The following is a 14,687-nucleotide window of genomic DNA, read 5'->3' on the forward strand; positions in this document are numbered from 1 at the left end:
TGTGATGCTTGGAAATGTGGTTTGAGTCATTGTCACCTTAAGAAGTCCTCCGCGGTTCCTCCTTAAGATTGAACCCTCTTCCATTACTACTACATAATGTGGAGCTGCCTGGCCTATTACTTGTGCCATGTTCGACCATCCATTCGGAAGTTGTACTCTGACAGTATCACCTTGTTCTAGCGGTGAAAGTTTTTTTGCTGTTCTATCATAATACTGTACTGTCCGTGTGGGGTTTGCACATTCTCCCCGTGTTTGCATAGGTTTCACCCCCACAACCCAAAGAAAGATGTGCAGAGTAGGTGGATTGGCCATGCTAATCCCCTGGGCAGCATGGTAGCATAGTGGTTAGCACAATTGCTTCACAGCTCCAGGGTCCCAGGTTCGATTCCCGGCTTGGGTCACTGTCTGTGCGGAGTCTGCACGTTCTCCCCGTGTGTGCGTGGGTTTCCTCCGGGTCCTCCCACAGTGCAAAGATGTGCAGGTTAGGTGGATTGGTCATGCTAAATTGCCCTTAGTGTCCAAAATTGCCCTTAGTGTTGGGTGGAGTTACTGGGTTATAGGGATAGGGTTGGGGTATGGGCTTGGGTAGGGTGCTCTTTCCAAGAACCGGTGCAGACTCGATGGGCTGAATGGCCCCCTTCTGCACTGTAAATTCTATATGCTAAATAATTGGAAAAAATGAATTGGGTACTCTAAATTTTTTTTTAAAGCAGTGTGAATGGATTCCTGCTCAGGCAAATTGTATCGTAATACCGACTTCTTTATGACAAATGATCCTCAGGAAAGTGTATGAAGGCCATCTGGGGATGGAAAAATGTAAAAGAAGAGCTTGTGAGTCCGTGTATTGGCCAGGAATCAACAATGGCATTAGCAACCTAGTCGCACAATGTGAAACGTATCAGAAGAACCAGTTCCATCAACAGAAGGAAGCACTTACTATGCACAAAATCGTCCCAACTCCATGGCCGAAAGTAGGCATTGATTTTGTTTTATTTGATCATTCTTTTTGACACGTCGCTTTTATCTCAACGCTGATTAAAGATCTAAACATTGTGCAAATTCGGGGTGTCCCCCTTGCAGGAAACCTCACCACTCAGTAACGTTCAAATCGGACTTCACCATCTTATCGATGAGCTTTGGTTCTGGTTGCCAACTGGCACATTTGGAACCACTCCTGTCGCCATTTGAGCCCTGCTTTTTTTTTCACTGGCCAGGCTTGGGTAGGGTCGAAACCGTGAGAAATCTACTCTCAGAGGTCCGCTTTTATTCCAGCGGTACTTGTAGCAGACACGTCTCTTGGCCAACTGTCGGGTCACAAGTCGGTCATTAGTACTTACAACAAAACTTATGATAGAATCTCTTAAGTACTTTAAAATCCCCAAATACTTTAAACAATGCCCGACAGTGCCTGTGTTTCTTAACAAACTAGCTACCAGTGTTTCACTATTGGTCATACCCCGTTCACAGGTTTTTATAATTCGCCAGTCGCTGAGCACTACCTGGTCCCGAGATAAGTTTCATCGAACTTATTTATAAGTGAAGATACTTACCCAGTACTCCTGATGGCATCAAAAGACCGCCGAATCCTGCCAACTACGCCAAACAGTTAGTGGGGAAAGAATCTTGGAAGAATCACTCCACACTCGAGTATGTTCCAAAAGTCAAAAGGTTTATTGATTACGCCAGCAGAACAAAAGAAAGTATCATCCGTTATACATTTTCAAACAGTTAACAGCCCATTTCGGCCGGACGTGATCCAATCATTGTGATTATAGATTACATACATTGACTATTCAATGATCCAATGAAAGTTGTTACTAGGCAGCATGGGACTGCGTGATCATAGAATCATAGAATTTACAGTGCAGAAGGAGACCATTTGGCCCATCGAGTCTGCGCCCTACTTCAGCTGGGAACTCTTGTATGGTCTTCTGTCACAACCTCCTTATCTGCTATCCCTGTTTCTTTGTATACAATCACCCCATCGTACCCTTGTTCCTGGAACCATTGTCCATATTCATAACGGCTGTCTGGGGAATGCTAATAAGGAGTGTTACTGTGTGAATCTGCTTTCCTGAAGAATGTGGCCAAGTTAGTTGGCTACGTCCCATTGTGCCTCATGAACATTTCACTGTTAACAATGATTTGTATGCAACATTACTGTTATGCTTACAGAATTCTGTAAGCACTTGCTGCAGGTCCCTCTGCCCAGGGAATATTTAACAGATTGGAATGTTCCCCTAAAAGATATCCCTGGATTTCATAACCTGATCAGGATCTGAGAGAGGGCGAGAGGAAGCTGAGAGAGGGCGAAAGTTTCTATTATTCATCATGCAGGACTGTGGGTGGGGCCACACACACTCAATTGAAAAGGCTTAATTCATGAGGATTTAATGCAAGGCTGGAAGATTTGCCTAGCTTCAGTGGGAGGGAGATGTCCCAGGAGAACCTTCAGGGGCACTATTAACTCTGCTGTTCTCGCCAGCCAGGTACTCCACAAGCTCGGTAGTAGTGGCAGCCCTGATGGTGTGGGGAAGATGGCGACAGCACATGGGATTGGAGGGGGCGTGATATGGGCACCAATGTGGGGTAATCACCGGTTCGTTCTGGGGGCTGGGGTTGGATGGTGGGTTCCGGGGGTGGCAGTGTGCGGGGATCGAGCGGTTTGGGGATTTGTTTATTGATGGTGGCTTTCCATGTTTGGAAGAGTTGGAGGAGGAGTTTGAGCTGCCCGATGGGAATGGGTTCCGCTACCTGCAGGTGAGGGACTGTGTGTGGAGGCTGGTACCGACTTTCCTAAACCTACCGCCCCAGGTGCTACAGGATAAGGTGGTGTCGAAAACGGGAGTGGGGCAGGGGAAGGTATCGGAGATTTATAAGGAGCTGATGTAATGGGAGGGAGCCCTGATAGGGGAGGTGAAGAGAAAGTGGGAAGAAGAGCTGGGTGGGAGCTGAAGGCGGGGTTGTGGGAGGATGCCCTGAGGTGAGTCAATGCATCCTAGTCGTGTGCCAGGCTTAGCCTAATACAACTGAAGTGGTCCGCAGGACACATGTGACTGTAGCCCGTGTGAGCAGGTTATTTGAAGGGGCGAAGGATGGGTGGGCGGTTTGCGGTGGGCCTGCGAATCATGTCCATATGTTTTGGGGATTCTGGCACAGGTGTTTGCTGATGTCATGTCGGAGGTACTGAGGGTAAGGGTGGTTCCGAGTCCAGAGCTGCCGATCTTTGGTGTGTCAGAAGATCCCGGGGGGGGGGGGGGGGGGGGGGGTGTGTGTGGACGACCTGGTAGCCTGGAGATGGATTTTATTGTCATGGAGGGACTTGGAGCCGCCAAAATCGTGGGTGTAGGTCAATGACATGGCTGGGTTTATCTGGCTGAAGAAGATTAAGTTCGCCCTGAGGGGATCGATGCTAGGGTTTGCCTGCAGATGGCAGCCGTTTATCGACTTCTTTGGGGGAAAATTAAGCTGTCGGCAGTGGGGGGGGGGGGGGGGGGGGGGGGGGGGGGGGGGGAGTTAAAAAGGTGAGGCATAGGGAGTTGGGTAAGGTGGGCAAAGGCTAGTGGGGAATTGGGATTGGGGCGTTGCTTATGTAAGCCATGTTGGCTGGGTCTTGTTGTTGGTTGGGTGTGTGGTTGTTTATTTTGTTATTAAGCTATCCTGTTAAAATTATAATATAAATGCCTTAACAAAATACTTTTCAAAAAAGAAAATTGGCAGTCTGACCCTCAGGAGGTGTCTCGACCCCGCGCTGTCTCTCGGAGGCGGTGAAAATGCTGACTGCCGACATTCTCCATGTTATTGACCAGAGGCTGAGTGAGCCGACTCAATATCTGTGAGTTCATGAGGCCGAGCTGTAAAACACCATGAAGAGGCTCGCTGATCCGGAGGAGAGAATCCTGAACGTTGAGCAAGATGCCTCCTCGGCAGAGGCAAGAATTCAATCCTTGGAAAACCGGCTGAGTGGCCTGGGGAAGGCCCTGGAGGTCTTGGAGAACCGAGAGTCAGAGAAAGAACATCCGAATCGTCGGCCTGCCAGAAGGTGTGGAGGGTGAGGCTCCCGTTAGGTTCTTCGTGGATCGGCTGCCACGTTTTCTCCAGCTGGATGTGAAGCCTGGGTGTTTCCAATCAGAAAGGGCATCGGATCCTGTCTTTGAGGCCGAGGGATAGTTTTCCTCCCAGGCCTGGAATTATTCACTTCCACAACTTGAAAGATCACCAGAGGGTCCTGGAGACGGGTAAGGTGAGGTGGGACCTGGCTCCATGAGGGAGTGAGGATTTCCTTCTTCCAGGACTTTTCGGCAGCCACACAAACGAAGCATCGAGGCTTCGATGAAGTTCGAAGGGTTTGTTGTCAGATCTGTTGGTGGGTATGTATGGTTACTCTCTTGACTCGGGGATGCTGCCACCGACTCTTCGTGAGGCTAATCTCTCTTTGATTCTGAAGGTGGACAAGTACCCAGAGGAGTGGGTCCCTCATCGCCCAATCTCTCTTTTGAATGTTGACTTGAAACTGCGATCTTATGTTTTGGCGATGAGGCTGGAGGACATCCTTCCGACAATCGTGCGGGAGGACCAGACTGGGTTTATACGGGAAAGGTTTTCCAGTAACAATGTTGGAAGGTTGCTGAATGTGATTCAGGCTTTTCAGAAATATCCATTGGATGGGCTGCTGATCTCCTTCGATGCAGAGAAAGCTTTTGCTCGAGTTGAGTGGAATTATCTGGTGTATCCGCTGCGAGGCTTCGGGTTGGGTGAGGATTATATTGAGTGGATTCAATTGTTATATCACAGACCAGCAGCGGCGGTGATCACCAATGGTTTAAGGGTGTTGATGTTTGAGCTTCAGAGAGGGACGAGGCAGGGCTGCCCTCTGTCCCCCTGGCTGTATGCGTTGGCCACTGAGCCCTTGCCGGAGGATATCAGATCGGATCCTCTGATATCGGGACTGGGGGGTGGGGTGAGGCAGCACAAGATCACTCTGAGTGTCGATGACGGGCTGCAGTTTGTATTGAATCCGTGTTTCAATCCCGTCCATTATTGGAGCAGTGGATAGATTAAGTGCCTTCTCTGGTTATAAGATGAATTTTACTGAGTCAGAGGCCATGCTGGTGGGGGGAGGGGGGTGTGGTGTTGAAGGGTAAGCCCCCTCCTCTTGGTAAGTTTTCAATCAGATGCTCCCCCCTCAGGATTTAAATATCTGGGAATGTCAATGGCCCCCCTTTCAGACAGCTATATGGGGCCAACTTTCCACAGCTGATGGCGACTATTAGGTGTGACCTTGCCCGGTGGTCGGCTCTTCCGATTTCATGGCGAGGGAGGATCGCCTTCATAGAATGTCAGAGAGATCTGGGCGTGGCTGTCCACAGAACTTTGAAGGTGGCAACACAAGTGGACAAGGTAGTCAAGAAAGCAGACGGAATGCTTGCCTTCATTGGATGGAGCATCGAGTATAAAACCTGGTAAGTCATGCTAAAGTTGTATAGAACCTTGGTAAGGCCGCACAAGTCTGGTCCCACACTACCAGAAGGATGTGGAGGCTTTGGAGAGGGTGCAGAGGAGGTTTACCAGGATGTTGCCTGGTCTGGAGGATGTTAGCAATGTGGAGGGGCTGAATAGGCTCGGACTGTTTTCATTAGAAAGACGGAGGTTGAGGGGTGACCTGATAGAGGTCGACAAGATTATGAGGGGCATGGATAGAGTGGATGGGCAGGCACTCTTTCCCAGGTTGGAGGGGTCAGTCACCATGGGGCATAGGTTTAAGGTCCTGGGGCAAGGTTTAGAGGAGATGTGCGAGGCAGGTTTTTTACGCAGAGGGTGGTGAGTGCCTGGCACACGTTGCCAGGGGAGATTGTGGAAGCAGATACATTAACAGCGTTCAAAAGGCATCTTGTGTCTGCGTGGGTTTCATCCCCACAACCCAAAGATATGTAAGTTAGGTGGATTGGTCAAGTTAAATTGCCCCTTAATTGGGGGAAAAAATAATTGGGTACTCTAAATTTAAAAAAAAAGGCATCTTGACAAACACATGGATAGGATGGTTATCGAGGGATATGGCACAAGGAACTGCTGAGGTTTTGGCAAAGGTTGGTATCATGACCGGTACAGGCTTGGAGGGCCGAAGGGCCTGTTCCTGTGCTGTATTGTTCTTTGAAATGAATGTGTTGCCCAGATTGTTGTACCCTCTGCAGGTGCTGCCTATACTGCTGTCGACCAGCGTCATTAAGGAAATGAATGGAATGATTATTACGTTTATTTGGAACAAAAAGAAACCTCACCTCAAGTTTTTTTAGCTCCAATTACCAGGAGTTAAGGGAGGGTTGCGTCTCCTGAATATCAGGCTCTGTCAATTGGCTGCTCGTCGAAGGTTCATGAGGGATTGGGTTAGGATGGACCCAACATCCATCTGACTCAATGTAGAAACGGGCCAGTCAGTTCTAACTCTATCCAAAACTGGCACAGGCGGATTACGGAATGTATCCCCATGGAATTATTTGTTTGTTAAATATTTTATTCAGGCATTTTCATAAAAAAACAAACTGAAGCAGAAGCAAAGTTATACAACATCATAAATAACCAACACCCACTCTCCTGCTCCCCACTCTCACCCTCTTGTCCCATCCTACCTTCCCCATTTTAACCCCTTATCCCCAATTTCCCTTTTGCTGATTCCTTAATCCTCCTTAAAGAAGTCAATGAATGGCTTCCACCTCCGAGTGAATTCATCAATCCCCCACCTCAGGACAAACGTGACCTTCTCCGACCTCAGGAATTCCACCAGGTCACTCACCCACACCCTCGCTTTCATTGGCTCAGAGTCCCTCCATCCGAGCAGGATCCGTCTCCGGCCTATCAGGGAGACAAAGGCCAAGGCATCAGCCTCTCACACCCCTGTGGACTCCCGGGTCTTCCGACACCACAAATATCGCGACCCCTGGATTGGGGGTCACCTTCACCCCCAGCACCTCGGTGCTTAATTGCCGCCTCCTGCTTCCTCAGCTGGTGGGCCAGCATCCAACTCGCCTTCTCACCGTACTCAAATACTGCGATTGTGGCCCTGTGCAGCTGCCCCATCGCCTTCACCGTGGACACTAACCGTGAACTCCATCTGGAGTCTTCTGTCCACCCTCCGAATCTCTTCCACCAGCCTTGCCACCTCTGCCTGTTCTGCCTTCTCCCTATAATCTAACCCCCCCCCCCCGAATCACCGCCTTGAGTGCCTCCCTCAGCTTGGCGGCTGTGCCCTCCATGTGTCATTGTGCCTCACATACCCCCCGAATGCAGCCCTCACCCACCCGCACACCTCCTCTTCCCCCAACAGCCCCACATCCAGCTTCCTCTGTGGGTACTGAGCCCCTCTCTCCTCCGCACCCCACATCCCGATCCACTCGTACATTCACCCAGCACGATCGCCGAATGCTCCGAATCGACCACAATGTCCTGCCCACCAGAAAAAAGCCAATCCAGGAGTACACCCGGTGCACATGGGAAAAATTCCTTGGCCTCCCAAACCTCCAAAGGTAAACCCCCCCCCCCCCCTCCCCCCAATCCCACATGTTCCATAAACACTTTAGCTCCTTAGCCATTGCCGACACCTTCCCAACCTCGGGGTCGATCGGTCCAAGCTTGGCTTTGTAACCGTATTAAAATCCGCCCCCCCCATGATAAGCCGGTGTGAGTCCAGGTCAGGAATCTTCCCTGGAAGACGTCTCATCAAATCTACATCATCCCAATTTGGAGCAATTTACCAAGACCACCGTTATCCCCTCTAGCTTCCCACTCACCATCACGGACCGCACCCCCCCCCCCCCTCCTGAACCGCACCCCCCCTCCCGAAATGCCATAATGCTCCCCACCTCGAATGCCACCCGCTTATTCACCAGCACCGCCATCCCCCTCATCTTCATGTCCAGTCCCGAGTGGAACAACTGCCCCACCCATCCTTCCCTCAACCTTGTCTGATCCCATATCTTTAAGTGCATCTCCTGCAAAAAGGCCACGTCCGCATTCCGACTCCTCAGGTGCGCGAACACACGTGACTGTTTGACGAGTCCATTCAATCCCTCATGTTCCACATGACCAGCCTGGTCAGGGGGCTCCCCCCCCCCCCCCCCCCCCCCCCCACACTCAATCAACCACATCCTTTTTGGGCCAGCCGTCACCCTCCCGGCCCACCCTTGGGTGTCCACTGCCATTGATCCTTCTCCAGCTTCCGCACAACAACCGAGCCTTTGTCAGCAACCCTTCCCCGCTCTCCCATCACTCTCCCCTACCTAATCTTGGGGCTTTCCACAGTATTCGTGTCACGAGTAGGCTTACATGAACACTGCAATGAAGTTACTGTGGAAAGCCCCAAGTCGCCACATTCCAGCACAATCCTCAAATTGTGCCTTCTGGAGCAGTTCTCCAGATCCTCCACCTTCTCCTTCAGCTTCTTCTGAGTCTCCTGCATCGCCCCCACCTCGGCCACCAACGAGGCCTGCTGCTCCTCATGCTGTCCCATCGCCTCCTCCACTTTCTGGATGGCCCAGCCCTGGGATTTCAGCCTTTGCTCCACTCTCTCAATACCTGCTTTAACCGGCTCCACCACTTTGGTCAGGTCCTCCGGGGCCTCTTTCCTCTGCTGCAAGAACTTAGCAAGAAAATTCCACCAACTGCTCCGTTGACCACTGGGCGGGCAGAACAGGCCCTTTGCCCTCTGCCATTTTTAACTGTGGCGCACCACGAAGCCGCTCCTGTTCCAACAGCTCCTTTCTTCTCGTCCCACTCCTCGTTCGCAGATCCATCCACCAGCCACAGCAGAGGAGTTACACCTTCTCCAGGTACTCCAACATCTCTTTCCATCAAAACTTCGCCCTTCGGGTGGGGACAGGACCAAAATAATACCTCCTTGAGCGGGAGCCACCAAATGTATGACTGCTCACCCCATGGCTGCCACCAGAAATCCCTGTGGAATTGTTAATGTATGTACTTCATTTTAAGTCTGATGCATTCAGTCAAGTATGGGACCCCTATCTCAAATACATAGATTCCAATTTGCCTGGCTTGCTCTTCCTGGGCTTTCCATGAGTGAATTCAATTTAACTTAGGCTGGGAGTAGGGCACAGTGGTTAGCACTGCTGCCTCACTGCTCCAGGGACCCAGGTTCGATTGCAGCCTTCGGTGGCTGTCTCTGCGTGGAGTTTGCACACTCTTCCTGGGTCTTTGTGTGTTTCCTCTGGATGCACAGGTTTCTTCCCACAGTCCAAAGATGTCCAGTGAAAGTGGATTAGTCACGCTAATTTGCCCCTTAGTGTCCAAAAGATTAGGTCGCATTATGGGGATAGGGTGGAGGTGTGGGCTTATGTAGGGAGCACTTTCCAAGGGCCAGTGCAGATGTGATGGACCGAATGGCCTCCTTCTGCACTATAGGAATTCTATGTCATCTATGTTATGTTATTAATTATAATTAGACTATGCTGTTAAGTGTTTTGTAATTTCTTTTGTGGGGGGGGGGGGGGGGGTGACCTGCATTGTTATCCTTCTGTTTTTATAGATTCTTACCCACTTTCCCCACTCGCTATTTTATCCTGTTAACAGGTTGTTCAATTGATCTGGATTTCATCTGGAGGCTCTGGTCCCTCAAATGTGAAAAATGAAATGAAAATGAAAATTGCTTATTGTCACAAGTAGGCTTCAAATGAAGTTACTGTAAAAAGCCTATAGTCGCCACATTTCGACGCCTGTTTGGGGAGGCTGGTACGGGAATTGAACCGTGCTGCTGGCCTGCCTTGGTCTGCTTTCAAATCCAGCGATTTAGCCCAGTGTGCTAAACCAGCCCCTGTCCTGCTCTAAATTAATTCTGCAATGTGTTGCTTGGATTTATGTTGGCAATATCTCTTGTTCTGCTCTGTACCATGTTCCACCAATTTTTCTGTTACTCTGTTGCATTCATTGTTTTAAAAAATGGTTTAAAAAAATAACAAAAATGAAAAAAAAGTAACACAAAAATTTATTACTAATCTGTCTAACTCATCCGTGAATATATTCAATGACCCCCCCGCCCCGCCCCGCCCCGGCCTCCACTGGTCCCTGTGGAAGAGAAATCCAGAGACTAACAATCCTCTGAGGGAAGAGATGACTGGAAATATATAAGGTAGCCACAGCACAATATTACACAGCTGGAAATAATCATAAATGTACTTTATTACAGAACCATCAATAATATATCTAATCTGCACCATATAACAACACTGGACATCTCTGTGATATTAATTTACTGTCCCTTAAATGTCAGCCATTTCCTGGGGAAACCAGCCCTTTAATTGTGAACTTTGGGAAAGAGAAAGTTTCAGTCTGTGTGAAGCACAATCTTCAGTCACACACAGCCCGAGCTCTGATTGGCCGGAGGTCGAGTACTTCCGGTTCTACGTCTCTTCTCATTGGCCAACAACCTTCTGGTGCATGTGGTGTCGTCTCGGGGAATCCGCCAATAGGAATCAATCTGTTCCGTCCTGGTGTTCCCGGTTTCCAACCCCCAGGCCCGTCGCGCAGACTCGATGGCTCCGCCCCCACCCATTGTTCCTCTTCCCCCTCCACCTCCTCGAGACAAGGTTTCCAGGCAATCGGCTGACGGCTCCGGCCAGAGCAAGAAACCGCTTTCTCTCTTCCCCCCAGACCCGGCACTGCGCATGTCCAAGGATTAGGGAAAATGCGCATGTGCGGAGATAGCCTACCCTCTGACCTTTTTCTGAGGTATTGACCAATGGGAAGAGGTGGAGGACCGGAAGGACTCTGGTCCTCCAGCAAATCAGAGCGCGGGCTTTGTGTGAAACCAGCGAAATTAAAACCTCTTCCTGTCTCTAACATCTGTGAGTAAAACACTTTCTTTTTTCTCCCTTTACATTTCTTTTCTCATTCTCACCTTCAATTGGTCACTTGCAGCAACTGAAGGGAAAGGAAGTGAATCCAGGGAGGGTGCAGACTCTGGAAAGCTTGGCCCAGGTCTCTCTCTCTCTTAAAGACATTGACATCCTTTGCTCCCTCAGCTTGACACATTTATTTGGCTAAAAGGATGGTCTCTTTCCCAATGTTCACAATTAAAGGGCTGGTTTCCCCAGGAGATGGCTGACATTTAAGGGTATAGTAAATTAACATCAGACAGAGATATGTCTCGTGTTGCTCTCTGGTATGTAATAAATACATTATTTATGGTTCTGTAATAAAATGAAATTATTATTTCTAGTTTTATAATATGGCCCTGTATCTACGTTAGAGTCATTGATACACAAAAAGAGTCCATTGGACAATTCGACTTGATGCTGACTCTGTCGAGCAATTCAGTTTTGAGTGGGTCCCATTCTGTAACCCTGCAGCGTCCATCCAATTTCAGTTTAAAATATTGATTATCTCTGCTTGAGTACCTTCGTGGGCAGCAGGTTCATTGTCCGTCATAACCTCGTGTTATCTTAACCAATTGAAACAATCCTATCTATTAAGCACATTTTGAGTCCAGTAATATGGATATATTTCTGTTAGGCTGTCAGCCTGCATGAAGATTTTCAGGTCTCTGTGTCCAGGACAGGAAGCAGTGAGCATGGATCTGTGTCCAGGACAGGAAGCAGTGAGCATGAATCTGTCAATCAGCCTGAATCAGCACCTTCAGGAGAATTGGGAGGGTGAATATTAGATACAGCAGAGTGAGAATGTAGGGAGAGTGTGTGGGATGGAGATTTACAGCTTTTGGGCAACGAGAGAATTCTAAATTTCTATCCTGTGCTGGCAGTGAATTTTGCAAATTGGTTTTACAGAATATCGGAAGGTGAGGATTTGAAGACTGAAATATCAATGCCACATCAACATCTGATAGCGTCGATCAGTTTACCGGGACGAGAATATTATTGCCTTTAAATCTAGAAGAGGAAATGTTTCTCTCTTCTGTCTGCTTTGGAAGTCTTTAAACATCCGTGTAACTAGAAAAGCACCGAGACGCACACACCCGAGTGTGTGTTACTCAGCCTGAAAAAACATTGCACCATTCACAGCGGGGAGAGATCGTACACGTGTTCTCTGTGTGGACGAGGTTTCAGCCTATTGTCTAACTTGGATAAACACAAGGCTATCAGCACATGGAGAAACCGTGGAAATGTGAGGACTGTGGGAAGGGATTCAGATGGCCATCTCAGCTGGAGATTCATCGACGCATTCACACTGGGGAGAGGCCATTTATCTGCTCAGTGTGTGGGAAGGGATTCAGTGATTCATCCCAACTGCGGACACACGAGCTAGTTCATACCAGAGAGAGGCCGTTCTCATGCTCTCAGTGTGGGAAGGGCTTCACTCAGTTATCTAAGCTGCGAACACACCAGCGAGTTCACACTGGGGAGAGACCATTCACCTGCACTGAGTGTGGGAAGGGATTTGCTCGGTTATCCAACCTGCTGAGCCATAATCTTACTCACACCAATGAGAGACCCTTTAAATGCCCTGACTGTGGGAAAGGCTTCAAAAGCTCTCGAGAACTGATGGACCACCAGCGCACTCACACAGAGGAGAGACCGTTCAGCTGCTCTCACTGCACAAAGAGGTTTATAACGTCATCCAACCTGCGGAAACACCAGCGAGTTCACACTGGAGAGAGACCATTCAGCTGCTTGCACTGCACAAAGAGGTTTCGAACGTCATCTGCACTGCACGTACACCAGCGAGTTCACACTGGGGAGAGGCCGTTCACCTGCAATGTGTGTGGGAAGGCATTCACTCGGTCATCCCACCTGTCGAGACATCAGCAAGTTCACACTGGGGAGAAGCCATTCACCTGCACTGAGTGTGGGATGGGTTTCATTGATTCATCCATCCTGCTGCAACACCAGCGAGTTCACAAGGAATTCCAGGGGTTGGATTCTGCTGTTATTGCTGCTGTTAATCACATCCAGGACTGAACCATGTTCATTCTGACACTTGGTGAAGTGGGAGGGTCGGAGGGTTTCTTTCTGCTGGACTGGCCGGTCACATGACTTTGCTTCCAGTGGGCTGATGCTCTTTGAGCCTGGGAGAGCACATTTCCACTGAAATGATCCACATTTATTTTATCCTAGATAGTAAATAATATATTTCCTGCCACTCACTGCAGGTAGATCTAAAATAAATACAGAAAGAAGTGGAAAAACACAGGTCGGTGGAGAGAGAAACGAGAGTTAATGTTTCATGTCCAATGTAACTCTGCTTCAGAACTAAAGAGAGGGAGAAATGTGATGGGTTTGATGCTGGTGAGAAAGGGGGAGGGTCAGACAGAACAAAAGGGAAAGTCAGGGATTGGTTAGAGGGTGGGTGAGATTAAATTACAAAAATGTCCTGAAACAAAAGGCAAAGGGAGAGGTAATGGTTGTGGTAAAGAAACAAAGCATTTGTCCAGAGTAAGTGTTAATGGCAGAATAAAGGACAGCTCTGTCTGGAAGCAAAACACATGAAAACAAGATGCAGACTGGCACTCGGCAAAAAAACAAATCAAAATGGAGGAGAGAGTTCAGGGTGTGAAGTTGTTGAACTCAATGTTGAGCCCAGAAGGCTGTAAAGTGCCTCATGGGAAGATGAGGGGCTGTTTGTCCAGCTTGTGTTGGGCTTCTCCGGAACATTGCAGCAGGCCGAGGACAGAAATGTGAGCCTGAGAGCAAGGTGGTGAATTCTAATGGCAGCAAGCGGAAGGTCAGGGTCAAGCTTGTGGACTGAGCGGAGGAGTTCCACAAAGAGGGCAGGGGACAGGCTACAGATGAATTAAAGAGAAACCATTTGGGTCCAGAACATTGTGAACATCCTTTTACTCTGGTTGTCATTGATCCTCAAGTCATTTTCTATTTTTATAACCATGTACTGTTTCATTGATAAACCTTTATCAGTAAAAACATTTGATTTTTCAGGACTTTTCATGATTAGATTGATGCACTTTAGGGAAAGTGGGTGAGAGGGGTTGACAGGCTCTTTAACAGAAAGTGAGTCCCTCTAAGGGAATTGGCAAAGCGGCCAGAGGGGGAGATGAGATTTTATGTTAATTTTTGACATAGCGAGTTGAACTGATCTGCCTGAAACCAGATTCAATGGTATCTTTCCAAAGGTTAAATACTCGAAAGAGAAGAATTTCTAGGCTGTGGGAAAAGGGCAGAGCAGTTGGATGAATCCGAGAGTCCTTTCAAAGAGATAGTAGGGGCACGATGGGCCGAATGAACCTACAACCTGTGAATCTGAGCCTCCTGCTTTTGTGCAGGTTAAAAGGGACAGATTTGATTGCAGCCTCTTCCCTGTATATGTATTTAAAGAGACGGGTTTCTCTTTAGCTCTGAGTGACCGATATAACAATTGGCTGGAGGCCCATTTCCCAGTCAGTCCTCCAGCACCTTCCTGTCTCTCTATTAGTGCGAAGCCCATGGCAGTTTCCCAACTGGGGCACAGGCTCTGTTATTCTCAGCTAAATTCAGCCTCAGCTCTGTCTCCTGGCTGTCACTGACACCAACAACAGAGACAGAAAGGTGCCCGAGGCTCAAATGGGAAGTCGAAATTTGTGGCTCTACACCAAGACTCCAGCATTTGTCAGAATGGCCCAGCTGAATTAGGCCTTCTTTCAAACAAAATACTGGTTGTGATAACTGTTGATTGAAGGCTTGAGACCAGGCTAACTAAGTACAATCATCACAGGATTGTCAAGGCAACTGGAC

At 48.7% G+C, this 14,687-nt stretch overlaps 1 protein-coding gene across 1 annotated transcript in view; it reads right to left on the reverse strand.

Annotated features, from left to right (window-relative positions):
• The window catches only part of LOC119952239 (zinc finger protein 208-like), an 80,191-nt gene that overhangs the window by 16,894 nt on the left and 48,610 nt on the right, over positions 1-14,687 (reverse strand). The window lies entirely within an intron of this gene.

Source organism: Scyliorhinus canicula, chromosome 17, assembly GCF_902713615.1.
Source record: "Scyliorhinus canicula chromosome 17, sScyCan1.1, whole genome shotgun sequence".
Taxonomy (NCBI): Eukaryota; Metazoa; Chordata; class Chondrichthyes; order Carcharhiniformes; family Scyliorhinidae; genus Scyliorhinus; species Scyliorhinus canicula.